We start from the raw sequence: 18535 nt of genomic DNA, 5'->3' as shown, positions 1-18535 counted from the left end.
GTTTCAGAGCTGGTCATGGGTGCACCTCAGCTACGCTCAATGTCCTAAACAATATCTTAACTGCCATCGATAAGAAACAATACTGTGCAGCTGTATTCATAGACCTGGCCAAGGATTTTGACTCCGTGAATCACCACATCCTCATCGGCAGACTCAAAAGCCTTGGTTTCTCAAATGATTGCCTCACCTGGTTCACCAACTACTTCTCTGATAGAGTTCAGTGCGTCAAATTGGAGGGCCTGTTGTCCGGACATCTAGCAGTATCTATGGGTGTGCCACAGGGTTCAATTCTTGGGCCGACTCTCTTCTCTGTATACATCAATGATGTCGCTTTTGCTGCTGGTGATTCTCTGATCCACCTCTATGCAGACGGCACCATTCTGTATACTTCTGGTCCTTCTTTTGACACTGTGTTAACAACCCTCCAGATGAGTTTCAATGCCATACAACTCTCCTTCCGTGGCCTCCAACTGCTCTTAAATACAAGTAAAACTAAATGCATGCTCTTCAACCAATCGCTGCCTGCACCTGCCCGCCCGTCCAGTTTCACTACTCTTGATGGTTCTGACTTAGAATATGTGGACAACTACAAATACCTACTCAATAAATTGGATGCAGTCTATCACAGTGCCATCCGTTTTGTCACCAAAGCCCCATATACTACCCACCACTGCGACCTTTACGCTCTCGTTGGCTGGCCCTCACTTCATACTCGTCACCAAACCCACTGGCTCCAGGTCATCTACAAGACCCTGCTAGGTAAAGTCCCCCCCTTATCTCAGCTCGCTGGTCACCATAGCAGCACCCACCCGTAGCACGCTCTCCAGCAGGTATATCTCTCTGGTCACCCCCAAAGCCAATTCCTCCTTTGGCCGCCTCTCCTTCCAGTTCTCTGCTGCCAATGACTGGAACGAACTACAAAAATCTCTGAAACTGGAAACACTTATCTCCCTCTCTAGCTTTAAGCACCAGCTGTCAGAGCAGCTCACAGATTACTGCACCTGTACATAGCCCATCTATAATTTAGCCCAAACTACTACCTCTTCCCCAACTGTATTTATTGATTTATTTATTTTGCTCCTTTGCACCCCATTATTTCTATTTCTACTTTGCACTTTCTTCCACTACAAATCTACCATTCCAGTGCTTAATTGCTATATTATATTTACTTCGCTACCGTGGCCTTTTTATTGCCTTTACCTCCCTTATCTCACCTGATTTTGGCCAGGTCGCAGTTGTAAATGAGAACTTGTTCTCAACTTGCCTGCCTGGTTAAATAAAGGTGAAAAAAATTAATAAAGAAAATAACATTCAAGAAAAAATTCATCCTCACAACTCAAATAGTTGTGAAGGCCTCATTGCATGTTTAATTTAACCCAATATGGTTCAGACATTCAGAGAGTTTTGCTGTCTGGCTGGCTGGCTGGCTGGTTTGGATGTGACAAATGTAAATGTTTCTTAACATAAAATGTTTTCCTTGTTTTAAACGATAAGAAAAAAAATCCTAAAATGAATTGAATTCACAATGCTGTTATGGTCGTACGGACAGCAACGCAGTTCAATCATCTATCACAGTCATAGATATCAGACGGAGATCACCTTACTGCTGTCTCCCAGCCACTCAGCAACCATGGTGCTTAATGCCGTTTTTGGGGTTCTCTGCTGAGTTCCTCTCCTCCATGTTCTCAGTGGTCAGTACATGGGAATTCATGTCCCACTTCTCGTCAATGTGACCGCTCGTGATGCAGTGATGTTCGGACAGCGTGTTTATAGACGTCCAACGATCTGTTGTTTAACGCCACGTATGGGATGTTCGAGAGCTCGCGCTTTTCTACGTACAGAGCAATCACCAGTTTCTCCATCGGGGGACGTCCCGGGTTTTTCAACATGGCGTCTTGTAGTCTGGTTCTAGATATGCCATGAGGGTATTGAAGCTGTGATTTCTGTGATCAGAGCAGTGATTTCTGTGATCAGAGTGGTGATTTCTGTGATCAGTTCAGTTCAGGCGGTGATTTCTGTGATCAGAGTGGTGATTTCTGTGATCAGAGTGGTGATTTCTGTGATCAGCGCGGTGATTTCTGTGATCAGCGCTTTTAGGGTGATTTCGATTCGTGATCAGCGCGGTGATTTTTTTCACTCTGTTCTTTTTTCTCACTTGTTTGGTGTGACGTCGTTTGTTTTGGGAGCCGGTGCTGCTGCCAGCAGTGGGTCTCACATTGACTTCCTTTTTATTTGATAAAGTATTGCACCTGTACTGCCAACTGTAGATCAATTCCACCTAGTTTGTGTTTCACCACCTTGCAGCATTTAACTTGTCAAAGTATTGCCACACAGAAAACAATAAGCTAAGTTTAAATAAAGAAGTTAGGTCCAACCTGTTACGGCTGGAGGTTCTGCTAGCGGAACGTTTCCACAACATCCGGTGAAATGGCAGAGCGCCAAATAAATAAAAAAAATGATTAGAAATATTTAACTTTCATACATTCACAAGTGCAATACACCAAATTAAAGCTTAACTTCTTGTTAATCTAGCCACCATGTCAGATTTCAAAAAGGCTTTACGGCGAAAGCAAACCATGCTATTATCTGAGGACAGCACCCCATCAAACAAACACATGACAATCATATTTCAACCCGCCAGGCGCGACACAAAACTCAGAAATAACGATATAATTCATGCCTTACGTTTGAAGAACTTCTTCTGTTGGCACTACAATATGTCCCATAAACATCACAAATGGTCCTTTTGTTCGATTAATTCCGTCGTTATATCTCTAAAATGTCCATTTATTTGGCACGTTTGATTCAGAAAAACACCAGTTCCAACACGCCCAGCAATTTAAGACAGGATAAACTGTGTTCAATACCGGATAATAATAAAAAAAACGTGAAGCGCGTGACCTGGAGCGCGCATCAAAACAGTAGAGTCCACTCGGCTGGACCCTCATTCTGAATAGCCGTACTTCTGTGTTTTCTATCCAAATCTACCAATTCTATGCATATCCTAGCTTCTGGGCCTGAGTAGCAGGGAGTTTACTTTGGGCACGCTTTTCATCTGGACGTGAAAATACTGCCCCCTATCCCAAACAGGATATATACATACACATAGATAGATAGATAGATAGATAGATAGATAGATAGATAGATAGATAGATAGATAGATAGATAGATAGATAGATAGATAGATAGATAGATAGATAGATAGATAGATAGATAGATAGATAGATAGATAGATAGATAGATAGATAGATAGATAGATAGATAGATAGATAGATAAAATTTAAGACGGGATAAACTGTGTTCAATACCGGATAAAAACAACGCCACTCTCACCTCATCCCCGTCATTGCATCTCTCAATACAGACATTTTAAATGAACATACAAACAGAAATTAAACACAAAAGCTCGGTTTAAATAAAGGAATTAGGTCCAACACATGTAACGTATGGTGTAATCTTGAGACAGGTAAACAACCACCATTCTAAGTAAATCCTTACAGCATAATAGCTGATAAATCAAGTTCTGGGTGATTTAAATAAGGTTCTCACACTTTGTAGAACTGATCTGTTTTAGAATGTAATGTAAATGTCAGATATTCTAATGGCACCCATTCAAATAGTATCTTATGCCAATCCTTAATAGAAGGGGACCTTGTCATTAATCCGCTGTAAGAGGATGTTTTTACTCACTGTGACGGTAAAGGATGTTGTAAAGCCTCCTCTTAGCCACAGAAGTAACATGTCTACTAGAGATACCTAACAGTAAAGAAACTGCCTCCAATTCTAGGTCGACCACTGGGATTTTTTTTCATTTTCTTGCAGAACAGCAGACCAGTATCTTTGTGATTTGGAACATGACCATAAACAATGTGTTAGGGTGCTTGTATCAGTCTTACATTTAAGACACTGAGGAGAGGAGGAAGAAGGGCTGAAAACATGTCTGTGATCTGGGGATATATGCAATCTGTGTATTATTCTTAACTGGATTGATCTTGTACGACTACAGATAGATATTGTTTTTGCATATCTCCAAAATGTCCTCCCACATCTCCTCGTCAATAGTAACAGACAATTCTTTCTCCCACACTCGTTTCACCCTCTGTGTGTCAACAGTAGAAAAGGAACCTTAAAGCATCATAAAACAAACTTACAGACATGTTCTTACTATGATAGACACATCAGAGTTGCCAATCAAGGTGGTGCTCTTCAAAATATAATGTCTTAATTGTAAAAAGGGGGGGAAATTCCTGCTTTGGGAGTCGATATTTCTCAACCATCTGCTCAAAAGCCAGCATCCAAAATCTGGGTTGCTAAGAATTGGGGTAAGAGCAGAGATTAGTTTGGACCTTCCCAAAAACACTTATGTGTAATGGGATTATTGCAGTGATCCTTTACAGACTTGTAACTTCTGAAAAAATAGAATCTAGAATCTCAGTGTCTAGAATCTAGAATCTCAGTGTCATAGAATCTAGAATCTCAGTGTCATAGAATCTAGAATCTCAGTGTCATAGAATCTAGAATCTCAGTGTCATAGAATCTAGAATCTCAGTCTCTAGAATCTAGAATCTCAGTGTCATAGAATCTCAGTGTCTAGAATCTAGAATCTCAGAATCTGCAGCACAAGTTAACAACAGCATTTCTCAGTGTAGACATTCACAATGGTCCCATCCCTTCTCAGTGTGTGTCAAACGTTCTTCTTAGAGCCTAAGCTGTGTGTATGGATGATAAGGAGACATCCTAATGGTGTGCTGCTCCCCTTAGTGCAGAGAGAGAGAGAGAGAGAGAGAGAGAGAGAGAGAGAGAGAGAGAGAGAGACCGTCGGTATGAATGAATCGGGAGACAGGCGCAGGAATGCGTAAGAGTTTTTTTTATTATACCCAAATTGCGGCGTGGGGACGAAGACCAAACAAAAGATCGAGGAGTACCTCGAATAAATAACACAAGTGCGCAGTGATTAACACACGGGACGAGACCCGTAATCATCTGCGTAATCCACAATGGCATGAAAGCCAAAATCACAAGGCACAGGTACTCATACGAACCAACGGACATTGTAACAATAATCGACAGGACAATGGTAAACCAAGGACACATTTATACAATTACCAGTCAATGGGAATATGGGCCAGGTGTGCGTAATGAAAGTTCCGGAGGGATCACCAACAAAGCGTTATTGATTGACCCTCAGAACTAGTTGTGAAAGACACAAAGAAAGGCCATAGTAAATATTCAATAATGATTGCAGAGTACAGAGACTTTTTATACGGTTGCATATTTCAATCTGTCTGTTTGGGTGCGTAAAGCGGTGTTTAAATTCAAGTGTTGAATGACTCATGCATCTTCAAACATTGGAAACTCTCACTGTTAAAGTGGAATATAAAGTTGAGCTAACTTTGTACTTTTCCGCGACATACTGTTTTAAAACTAGCTGGTTTAAAACTATCTGTTTAAACTATCTGTTTTTTTTCTCAGAAACATGATACCACTTCTCAGTGTGGGCTCTGAAACTATGTTAATAATATTTTCTGATAATAAAATGAGAAACACTTGTTTCTAAGATTGATTGAGTAAATGTATGAATGATGATGAGAGCTCTATTTACACTCCCCTGTTGTGAGAACATTAGTTGAATGATGATGAGAGGTCTGTGTACACTCCCCTGTTGTGAGAACACACACACAATCACAGACAGAGAGAGCGAGACCGAGAGACAGAGAGAGAGTATATACAGTGAGGGAAAAAAGTATTTGATCCCCTGCTGATTTTGTACGTTTGCCCACTGACGAAGAAATGATCAGTCTATAATTTTAATGGTAGGTTTATTTGAACAGTGAGAGACAGAATAACAACCAAAAAATCCAGAAAAACGCATGTCAAAAATGTTATAAATTGATTTGCATTTTAATGAGGGAAATAAGTATTTCACCCCCTCTCAATCAGAAAGATTTCTGGCTGCCAGGTGTCTTTTATACAGGTAACGAGCTGAGATTAGGAGCACACTCTTAAAGGGAGTGCTCCTAATCTCAGTTTGTTACCTGTATAAAAGACATCTGTCCACAGAAGCAATCAATCAATCCGATTCCAAACTCTCCACCATGGCCAAGACCAAAGAGCTCTCCAAGGATGTCAGGGACAAGATTGTAGACCTACACAAGGCTGGAATGCGCTACATGACCATCGCTAAATAGCTTGGTGAGAAGGTGACAACAGTTGGTGCGATTATTCTTAAATGGAAGAAACACAAAAGAACTGTCAATCTCCCTCGGCCTTGGGCTCCATGCAAGATCTCACCTCGTGGAGTTGCAATGATCATGAGAACGATTAGGAATCAGCCCAGAACTACACGGGAGGATCTTGTAAGTGATCTCAAAGCAGCTGGGACCATAGTCACCAAGAAAACAATTGGTAACACACTACGCTGTGAAGGACTGAAATCCTGCAGCACCCGCAAGGTCCCACTGCTCAGGAAAGCACATATACATGCCCGTCTGAAGTTTGCCAATGAACATCTGAATGATTCAGAGGACAACTGGGTGAAAGTGTTGTGGTCAGATGAGACCAAAATGAAAGCTCCAAAATTGAGCTCTTTGGCATCAACTCAACTCGCCGTGTTTGGAGGAGGAGGAATGCTGCCTATGACCCTAAGAACACCATCCCCACCGTCAAACATGGAGGTGGAAACATTATGCTTTGGGGGTGTTTTTCTGCTAAGGGGACAGGACAACTTCACCTCATCAAAGGGACGATGGACGGGGCCATGTACCGTCAAATCTTGGGTGAGAACCTCCTTCCCTCAGCCAGGGCATTGAAAATGGGTCGTGGATGGGTATTCCAGCATGACAATGACCCAAAACACACGGCCAAGGCAACAAAGAAGTGGCTCAAGAAGAAGCACATTAAGGTCCTGGAGTGGCCTAGCCAGTCTCCAGACCTTAATCCCATAGAAAATCTGTGGAGGGAGCTGAAGGTTCGAGTTGCCAAACGTCAGCTTGGAAACCTTAATGACTTGGAGAAGATCTGCAAAGAGGAGTGCGACAAAATCCCTCCTGAGATGTGTGCAAACCTGGTGGCCAACTACAAGAAACGTCTGACCTCTGTGATTGCCAACAAGGGTTTTGCCATCAAGTACTAAGTCATGTTTTGCAGAGGCATCAAATACTTATTTCCCTCATTGAAATGCAAATCAATTTATAACATTTTTGACATGCGTTTTTCTGGATTTCTTTGTTGTTATTCTGTCTCTCACTGTTCAAATAAACCTACCATTAAAATTATAGACTGATCGTTTCTTTGTCAGTGGGCAAACGTACAAAATCAGCAGGGGATCAAATACTTTTTCCCCTCACTGTATACGGTATATAGACATAATATGACATTTGTAATGTGTTTATTATTTTTGGAACTTCTGTGAGTGTAACGTTTACTGTTCATTTTTATTGTTTATTTCACTTTTGTATATCATCTACTTCCCTTGCTTTGGCAATGTTAACATATGTTTCCCATGTCAATATAACCCCCTTGAATTGAATTAAATTGAATTGAATTGCTGCCCTGCAGAGTAGAGCAGTGTGATCAGGACCTTGATCTGGCCTTGATGCTGAGAGGGGAACTGACAAATCCCCCTGTTGGACGCCCTGCTCTCCTCTCCCCTACCTCCTCACATCCTCTCCCCTCCTTTCCTTTCTTCGCCCCTCCTTTCCCATCTACCAGAACCAGTCATTTCCCGTCAGTCCCCTCGAGTCACACAGGGGTTTGAGCAGGTCAGAGTAAATCAGATTGAAACATATAATTCCCTGTCACGAACTCCTGTCACGAAATCCTGTCACGAAATCCAGTCACGAACTCCTGTCACGAACTCGGATACCTCCTGCGCCACGACCTGTTGTCTCGACCTGTTGTTTGCAAAGTTTTATTTTGTTTTATTTTTATTTTGTTCATAAGTGTCAAAACCTGCTACCAACTAACTCGCTAGCTAGCTAGGTTGCAATGGAGCCCGCTTCGCCTGGAATTGCTAACGAAGGTTTCCAGCGCTGTAGAAGCTGTGTTTGTTACGCTCTTGTCCGGGACAATACTGACAATCCAGAGTTCCAATGCGGCAATTGTTTGCTTGCAGAGGATTAAAGGAATGAGGTGGCTTATGCTTAGCAAGCAAATCTAAATTCTGCTCAAACTTTTGGTGGAAAACGCAAATTGGAACTTTCTCGTTCTCAACTCCTGTGGCTGGACGGCACTGGGGTTTGATGGATGTGTCATCTGTCCCTATCTGAATGGCCTGTGCTGCCTGGAACTAGCCTGCCAAGGAGGTTGTCTCCATCTGCTTCTCCTCTTCCATCTGCTTCTCCTTTTCCATCTGCTTCTCCTTCTCCATCTGCTTCTCCTCTTCCATCTGCTTCTCCTCATCCATCTGCTTCTCCTCCACCATCTGCTTCTCCTCTTCCATCTGCTTCTCCTCATCCATCTGCTTCTCCTCTTCCATCTGCTTCTCCTCTTCCATCTGCTTCTCCTCTTCCATCTGCTTCTCCTTCTCCATCTGCTTCTCCTCTTCCATCTGCTTCTCCTCTTCCATCTGCTTCTCCTCTTCCATCTGCTTCTCCTTCTCCATCTGCTTCTCCTCTTCCATCTGCTTCTCCTCTTCCATCTGCTTCTCCTCTTCCATCTGCTTCTCCTCTTCCATCTGCTTCTCCTCTTCCATCTGCTTCTCCTCTTCCATCTGCTTCTCCTCTTCCATCTGCTTCTCCTCTTCCATCTGCTTCTCCTCCTCCATCTGCTTCTCCTCTTCCATCTGCTTCTCCTCTTCCATCTGCTTCTCTTCCACCATCTGCTTCTCTTCCACCATCTGCTTCTCTTCCTCCATCTGCTTCTCTTCCTCCATCTTGTAGTGTAGTAGACGGAGAACAGCAAAAAGGGGCAGATCATCAAGAGGATTTATGAAAGACAAGCATTGTAATTTTGAATTCTGTAAAGTGGTGTAAAGTGGAAGAGGTGAAAAAAAGTATTGTTGTCTATCAACAATGACAAGCCACTGGGGTCTGACAATCTAGATGGAAAATTGCTGAGGATAATAGCGGACGATATTGCCAATTCTATTTATCATATCTTCAATCTAAGTCTAATAGAAAGTGTGTGCCGTCAGGCCTGGAGAGAAGCAAGAGTAATTCCGCTACCCACGAATTGTAGTGCCTCTCTTACTGACTCAAATAGCCGACCAACACTTAGTAAACTATTGGAAAAAATTGTGTTTGACCAGATACAATGCTATTTTACTGTGAACAAACTGTGAACCAAATAATTTCAGGGAAGGACATTCAACAAGCACAGCACTTACACAAATGACTGATGATTAGCTGAGAGAAATTGATGATAAAAAGATTGTGGGAGCTGTTTTAGACTTCAGTAAAGCATTTGACATTATCAATCATAGTCTGCTGCTGGAAAAATGTCTGTGTTATGGCTTTTACACCCACTGCTGTATTGTGGACAGAGAGTTACCTGTATAACAGAACACAGAGGGTGTTCTTTAATGGAAGCCTTTCCAACATAATCCAGGAAGAATCAGGCATTCTCCAGGGCAGCTGTCTAGGCCCCTTACTTTTTCCAATCTTTACTGACGACATGACACTGGCCTTAAGTAAAGTGTGTTGACAGTATGTATGCAGATGACTCGACACTATATAGGTCAGTTACTACAGCGACTGAAATCACAGCAATACTTAACAAAGAGCTGCAGTTTCAGAATAGGTGGCAAAAACTAAAAGTATTCTATTTGGGACAGATCATTCACTAAACCCTAAACCTCAACTAAAACATAAATAATATGGAAATTGCGCAAGTTGAGGTGACTAAACTGCTTGGAGTAACCCTGGATTGTAAACTGTCATGGACAAAACATATTGATACAACAGTAGCTAAGTTTGGGAGAAGTCTGTCCACAATAAAGCACTGCTCTGCATTCTTAACAGCACTATCAACAAGGCAGGTCCTACAGGCTCCAGTTTTGGTGCACCTAGACTACTGTTCAGTCGTGTGGTCAGGTAAATACATTGTATATAACTGTTAATGTTGCTGGACCCCAGGAAGAGTAGCTGATGCCTTAGCAGGAACTAATGGGGATCCATAATAACCCCAGGAAGAGTAGCTGCTGCCTTAGCAGGAACTAATGGGGATCCATAATAAACCCCAGGAAGAGTAGCTGCTGCCTTAGCAGGAACTAATGGGGATCCATAATAAACCCCAGGAAGAGTAGCTGCTGCCTTGGGAGGAACTAATGGGGATCCATAATAAACCCCAGGAAGAGTAGCTGCTGCCTTGGCAGGAACTAATGGGGATCCTTATTGAATACAAATACAAACAAACTGGCACCCTGTTCCCTATATACTGTAGTGTACCCTATTCCCTATATACTGTAGTGTACCCTATTCCCTATATACTGTAGTGTACCCTATTCCCTATATACTGTAGTGTACCATTTTCCCTATATACTGTCCTATCTACTGTAGTGTACCCTATTCCCTATATACTGCAGTGTACCCTATTCCCTATATACTGTAGTGTACCCTATTCCTTATATACTGTCCTATATACTGTAGTGTACCCTATTCCCTATATACTGTAGTGTACCCTATTCCCTATATACTGTCCTATATACTGTAGTGTACCCTATTCCCTATATACTGTAGTGTACCCTATTCCCTATATAATGTAGTGTACCCTATTCCCTATATACTGTCCTATATACTGTAGTGCACCCTATTCCCTATATACTGTAGTGTAGCCTATTCCCTATATACTGTCCTATATACTGTAGTGTACCCTATTCCCTATATACTGTAGTGTAGCCTATTCCCTATATACTGTCCTATATACTGTAGTGTACCCTATTCCCTATATACTGCAGTGTACCCTATTCCCTATATACTGTCCTATATAATGTAGTGAACCCTATTCCCTATATAATGTAGTGTACCCTATTCCCTTATATACTGTCCTATATAATGTAGTGTACCCTATTCCCTATATACTGTAGTGTACCCTATTCCCTATATAATGTAGTGTACCCTATTCCCTATATACTGTCATATATACTGTAGTGTACCCTATTCCCTATATACTGTAGTGTACCCTATTCCCTATATACTGTAGTGTACCCTATTCCCTATATACTGTAGTGCACCCTATTCCCTATATACTGTAGTGCACCCTATTCCCTATATACTGCAGTGTACCCTATTCCCTATATACTGTAGTGCACCCTATTCCCTATATACTGTCCTATATACTGTAGTGTACCCTATTCCCTATATACTGTACTGTACCCTATTCCCTATATACTGTCATATATACTGTAGTGTACCCTATTCCCTATATACTGTAGTGTACCCTATTCCCTATATACTGTCATATATACTGTAGTGTACCCTATTCCCTATATACTGTAGTGTACCCTATTCCCTATATACTGTAGTGTACCCTATTCCCTATATACTGTACTGTACCCTATTCCCTATATACTGTCATATATACTGTAGTGTACCCTATTCCCTATATACTGTAGTGTACCCTATTCCCTATATACTGTCATATATACTGTAGTGTACCCTATTCCCTATATACTGTAGTGTACCCTATTCCCTATATACTGTAGTGTACCCTATTCCCTATATACTGTAGTGTACCCTATTCCCTATATACTGTAGTGTACCCTATTCCCTATATACTGTCCTATATACTGTACTGTACCCTATTCCCTATATACTGTAGTGTACCCTATTCCCTATATACTGTAGAGTACCCTATTCCCTAAATACTGTCCTATATACTGTAGTGTACCCTATTCCCTATATACTGTAGTGTACCCTATTCCCTATATACTGTAGTGCACCCTATTCCCTATATACTGTAGTGTACCCTATTCCCTATATACTGTAGTGTACCCTATTCCCTAAATACTGTCCTATATACTGTAGTGTACCCTATTCCCTATATACTGTAGTGTACCCTATTCCCTATATACTGTCCTATATACTGTAGTGTACCCTATTCCCTATATACTGTAGTGTACCCTATTCCCTATATACTGTCATATATACTGTACTGTACCCTATTCCCTATATACTGTAGTGTACCCTATTCCCTATATACTGTAGTGTACCCTATTCCCTATATACTGTACTGTACCCTATTCCCTATATACTGTCATATATACTGTAGTGTACCCTATTCCCTATATACTGTAGTGTACCCTATTCCCTATATACTGTCCTATATACTGTAGTGTACCCTATTCCCTATATACTGTAGTGTACCCTATTCCCTATATACTGTAGTGTACCCTATTCCCTATATACTGTAGTGTACCATTTTCCCTATATACTGTCCTATCTACTGTAGTGTACCCTATTCCCTATATACTGCAGTGTACCCTATTCCCTATATATTGTAGTGTACCCTATTCCTTATATACTGTCCTATATACTGTAGTGTACCCTATTCCCTATATACTGTAGTGTACCCTATTCCCTATATACTGTAGTGTACCCTATTCCCTATATAATGTAGTGTACCCTATTCCCTATATACTGTCCTATATACTGTAGTGCACCCTATTCCCTATATACTGTAGTGTAGCCTATTCCCTATATACTGTCCTATATACTGTAGTGTACCCTATTCCCTATATACTGTAGTGTAGCCTATTCCCTATATACTGTCCTATATACTGTAGTGTACCCTATTCCCTATATACTGCAGTGTACCCTATTCCCTATATACTGTCCTATATAATGTAGTGAACCCTAATCCCTATATAATGTAGTGTACCCTATTCCCTTATATACTGTCCTATATAATGTAGTGTACCCTATTCCCTATATACTGTAGTGTACCCTATTCCCTATATAATGTAGTGTACCCTATTCCCTATATACTGTCATATATACTGTAGTGTACCCTATTCCCTATATACTGTAGTGTACCCTATTCCCTATATACTGTAGTGTACCCTATTCCCTATATACTGTAGTGCACCCTATTCCCTATATACTGTAGTGCACCCTATTCCCTATATACTGTAGTGTACCCTATTCCCTATATACTGTAGTGCACCCTATTCCCTATATACTGTCCTATATACTGTAGTGTACCCTATTCCCTATATACTGTACTGTACCCTATTCCCTATATACTGTCATATATACTGTAGTGTACCCTATTCCCTATATACTGTAGTGTACCCTATTCCCTATATACTGTCATATATACTGTAGTGTACCCTATTCCCTATATACTGTGTGTGCCCTATTCCCTATATCTGTAGTGTACCCTATTCCCTATATACTGTACTGTACCCTATTCCCTATATACTGTCATATATACTGTAGTGTACCCTATTCCTATATACTGTAGTGTACCCTATTCCCTATATACTGTCATATATACTGTAGTGTACCCTATTCCTATATACTGTAGTGTACCATATTCCCTATATACTGTAGTGTACCCTATTCCCTATATACTGTAGTGTACCCTATTCCCTATATACTGTCCTATATACTGTACTGTACCCTATTCCCTATATACTGTAGTGTACCCTATTCCCTATATACTGTAGAGTACCCTATTCCCTAAATACTGTCCTATATACTGTAGTGTACCCTATTCCCTATATACTGTAGTGTACCCTATTCCCTATATACTGTAGTGCACCCTATTCCCTATATACTGTAGTGTACCCTATTCCCTATATACTGTAGTGTACCCTATTCCCTAAATACTGTCCTATATACTGTAGTGTACCCTATTCCCTATATACTGTAGAGTACCCTATTCCCTATATACTGTCCTATATACTGTAGTGTACCCTATTCCCTATATACTGTAGTGTACCCTATTCCCTATATACTGTCATATATACTGTAGTGTACGCTATTCCCTATATACTGTAGTGTACCCTATTCCCTATATACTGTAGTGTACCCTATTCCCTATATACTGTCATATATACTGTAGTGTACCCTATTCCCTATATACTGTAGTGTACCCTATTCCCTATATACTGTAGTGTACCCTATTCCCTATATACTGTACTGTACCCTATTCCCTATATACTGTCATATATACTGTAGTGTACCCTATTCCCTATATACTGTAGTGTACCCTATTCCCTATATACTGTCCTATATACTGTAGTGTACCCTATTCCCTATATACTGTAGTGTACCCTATTCCCTATATACTGTAGTGTACCCTATTCCCTATATACTGTAGTGTACCCTTTTCCCTATATACTGTCCTATCTACTGTAGTGTACCCTATTCCCTATATACTGCAGTGTACCCTATTCCCTATATACTGTAGTGTACCCTATTCCTACCTATATACTGTAGTGTACCCTATTCCCTATATACTGTAGTGTACCCTATTCCCTATATACTGTCCTATATACTGTAGTGTACCCTATTCCCTATATACTGTAGTGTACCCTATTCCCTATATAATGTAGTGTACCCTATTCCCTATATACTGTCCTATATACTGTAGTGCACCCTATTCCCTATATACTGTAGTGTAGCCTATTCCCTATATACTGTCCTATATACTGTAGTGTACCCTATTCCCTATATACTGTAGTGTAGCCTATTCCCTATATACTGTCCTATATACTGTAGTGTACCCTATTCCCTATATACTGCAGTGTACCCTATTCCCTATATACTGTCCTATATAATGTAGTGAACCCTAATCCCTATATAATGTAGTGTACCCTATTCCCTATATACTGTCCTATATAATGTAGTGTACCCTATTCCCTATATACTGTAGTGTACCCTATTCCCTATATAATGTAGTGTACCCTATTCCCTATATACTGTCATATATACTGTAGTGTACCCTATTCCCTATATACTGTAGTGTACCCTATTCCCTATATACTGTAGTGTGCCCTATTCCCTATATACTGTAGTGCACCCTATTCCCTATATACTGTAGTGCACCCTATTCCCTATATACTGTAGTGTACCCTATTCCCTATATACTGTAGTGCACCCTATTCCCTATATACTGTCCTATATACTGTAGTGTACCCTATTCCCTATATACTGTACTGTACCCTATTCCCTATATACTGTCATATATACTGTAGTGTACCCTATTCCCTATATACTGTAGTGTACCCTATTCCCTATATACTGTCATATATACTGTAGTGTACCCTATTCCCTATATACTGTAGTGTACCCTATTCCCTATATACTGTAGTGTACCCTATTCCCTATATACTGTACTGTACCCTATTCCCTATATACTGTCATATATACTGTAGTGTACCCTATTCCCTATATACTGTAGTGTACCCTATTCCCTATATACTGTCATATATACTGTAGTGTACCCTATTCCCTATATACTGTAGTGTACCATATTCCCTATATACTGTAGTGTACCCTATTCCCTATATACTGTAGTGCACCCTATTCCCTATATACTGTCCTATATACTGTACTGTACCCTATTCCCTATATACTGTAGTGTACCCTATTCCCTATATACTGTAGTGTACCCTATTCCCTAAATACTGTCCTATATACTGTAGTGTACCCTATTCCCTATATACTGTAGTGTACCCTATTCCCTATATACTGTAGTGCACCCTATTCCCTATATACTGTAGTGTACCCTATTCCCTATATACTGTAGTGTACCCTATTCCCTAAATACTGTCCTATATACTGTAGTGTACCCTATTCCCTATATACTGTAGTGTACCCTATTCCCTATATACTGTCCTATATACTGTAGTGTACCCTATTCCCTATATACTGTAGTGTACCCTATTCCCTATATACTGTCATATATACTGTAGTGTACGCTATTCCCTATATACTGTAGTGTACCCTATTCCCTATATACTGTAGTGTACCCTATTCCCTATATACTGTCATATATACTGTACTGTACCCTATTCCCTATATACTGTAGTGTACCCTATTCCCTATATACTGTAGTGTACCCTATTCCCTATATACTGTACTGTACCCTATTCCCTATATACTGTCATATATACTGTAGTGTACCCTATTCCCTATATACTGTAGTGTACCCTATTCCCTATATACTGTCCTATATACTGTAGTGTACCCTATTCCCTATATACTGTAGTGTACCCTATTCCCTATATACTGTAGTGTACCCTATTCCCTATATAATGTAGTGTACCCTATTCCCTATATACTGTCCTATATACTGTAGTGTACCCTATTCCCTATATACTGTAGTGTACCCTATTCCCTATATAATGTAGTGTACCCTATTCCCTATATAATGTAGTGTACCCTATTCCCTATATAATGTAGTGTACCCTATTCCCTATATACTGTCATATATACTGTAGTGTACCCTATTCCCTATATACTGTAGTGTACCCTATTCCCTATATACTGTAGTGTACCCTATTCCCGTATATACTGTAGTGTACCCTATTCCCTATATACTGTACTGTACCCTATTCCCTATATACTGTAGTGTACCCTATTCCCTATATAATGTAGTGTACCCTATTCCCTATATACTGTCCTATATACTGTAGTGTACCCTATTCCCTATATACTGTAGTGCACCCTATTCCCTATATAATGTAGTGTACCCTATTCCCTATATACTGTCCTATATACTGTAGTGTACCCTATTCCCTATATACTGTAGTGTACCCTATTCCCTATATAATGTAGTGTACCCTATTCCCTATATACTGTCCTATATACTGTAGTGTACCCTATTCCCTATATACTGTAGTGTACCCTATTCCCTATATACTGTAGTGTACCCTATTCCCTATATACTGTAGTGTACCATTTTCCCTATATACTGTCCTATCTACTGTAGTGTACCCTATTCCCTATATACTGCAGTGTACCCTATTCCCTATATACTGTAGTGTACCCTATTCCTTATATACTGTCCTATATACTGTAGTGTACCCTATTCCCTATATACTGTAGTGTACCCTATTCCCTATATACTGTCCTATATACTGTAGTGTGCCCTATTCCTATATACTGTAGTGTACCCTATTCCCTATATAATGTAGTGTACCCTATTCCCTATATACTGTCCTATATACTGTAGTGCACCCTATTCCCTATATACTGTAGTGTAGCCTATTCCCTATATACTGTCCTATATACTGTAGTGTACCCTATTCCCTATATACTGTGGTGTAGCCTATTCCCTATATACTGTCCTATATACTGTAGTGTACCCTATTCCCTATATACTGCAGTGTACCCTATTCCCTATATACTGTCCTATATAATGTAGTGAACCCTAATCCCTATATAATGTAGTGTACCCTATTCCCTTATATACTGTCCTATATAATGTAGTGTACCCTATTCCCTATATACTGTAGTGTACCCTATTCCCTATATAATGTAGTGTACCCTATTCCCTATATACTGTCATATATACTGTAGTGTACCCTATTCCCTATATACTGTAGTGTACCCTATTCCCTATATACTGTAGTGTACCCTATTCCCTATATACTGTAGTGCACCCTATTCCCTATATACTGTAGTGCACCCTATTCCCTATATACTGTAGTGTACCCTATTCCCTATATACTGTAGTGCACCCTATTCCCTATATACTGTCCTATATACTGTAGTGTACCCTATTCCCTATATACTGTACTGTACCCTATTCCCTATATACTGTCATATATACTGTAGTGTACCCTATTCCCTATATACTGTAGTGTACCCTATTCCCTATATACTGTCATATATACTGTAGTGTACCCTATTCCCTATATACTGTAGTGTACCCTATTCCCTATATACTGTAGTGTACCCTATTCCCTATATACTGTACTGTACCCTATTCCTATATACTGTCATATATACTGTAGTGTACCCTATTCCCTATATACTGTAGTGTACCCTATTCCCTATATACTGTCATATATACTGTAGTGTACCCTATTCCCTATATACTGTAGTGTACCATATTCCCTATATACTGTAGTGTGCCCTATTCCCTATATACTGTAGTGCACCCTATTCCCTATATACTGTCCTATATACTGTACTGTACCCTATTCCCTATATACTGTAGTGTACCCTATTCCCTATATACTGTAGAGTACCCTATTCCCTAAATACTGTCCTATATACTGTAGTGTACCCTATTCCCTATATACTGTAGTGTACCCTATTCCCTATATACTGTAGTGCACCCTATTCCCTATATACTGTAGTGTACCCTATTCCCTATATACTGTAGTGTACCCTATTCCCTAAATACTGTCCTATATACTGTAGTGTACCCTATTCCCTATATACTGTAGTGTACCCTATTCCCTATATACTGTCCTATATACTGTAGTGTACCCTATTCCCTATATACTGTCATATATACTGTAGTGTACGCTATTCCCTATATACTGTAGTGTACCCTATTCCCTATATACTGTAGTGTACCCTATTCCCTATATACTGTCATATATACTGTACTGTACCCTATTCCCTATATACTGTAG

At 40.2% G+C, this 18535-nt stretch overlaps 1 protein-coding gene across 1 annotated transcript in view; it reads left to right on the top strand.

Moving 5' to 3' along the window:
- Window positions 1–18535, top strand: part of LOC106591943 (netrin receptor DCC) — a 384214-nt gene that overhangs the window by 15733 nt on the left and 349946 nt on the right.

This window comes from Salmo salar, chromosome ssa01, assembly GCF_905237065.1.
Source record: "Salmo salar chromosome ssa01, Ssal_v3.1, whole genome shotgun sequence".
Lineage (NCBI taxonomy): Eukaryota > Metazoa > Chordata > Actinopteri > Salmoniformes > Salmonidae > Salmo > Salmo salar.
This window is presented reverse-complemented; position numbering and strand designations above follow the sequence as displayed.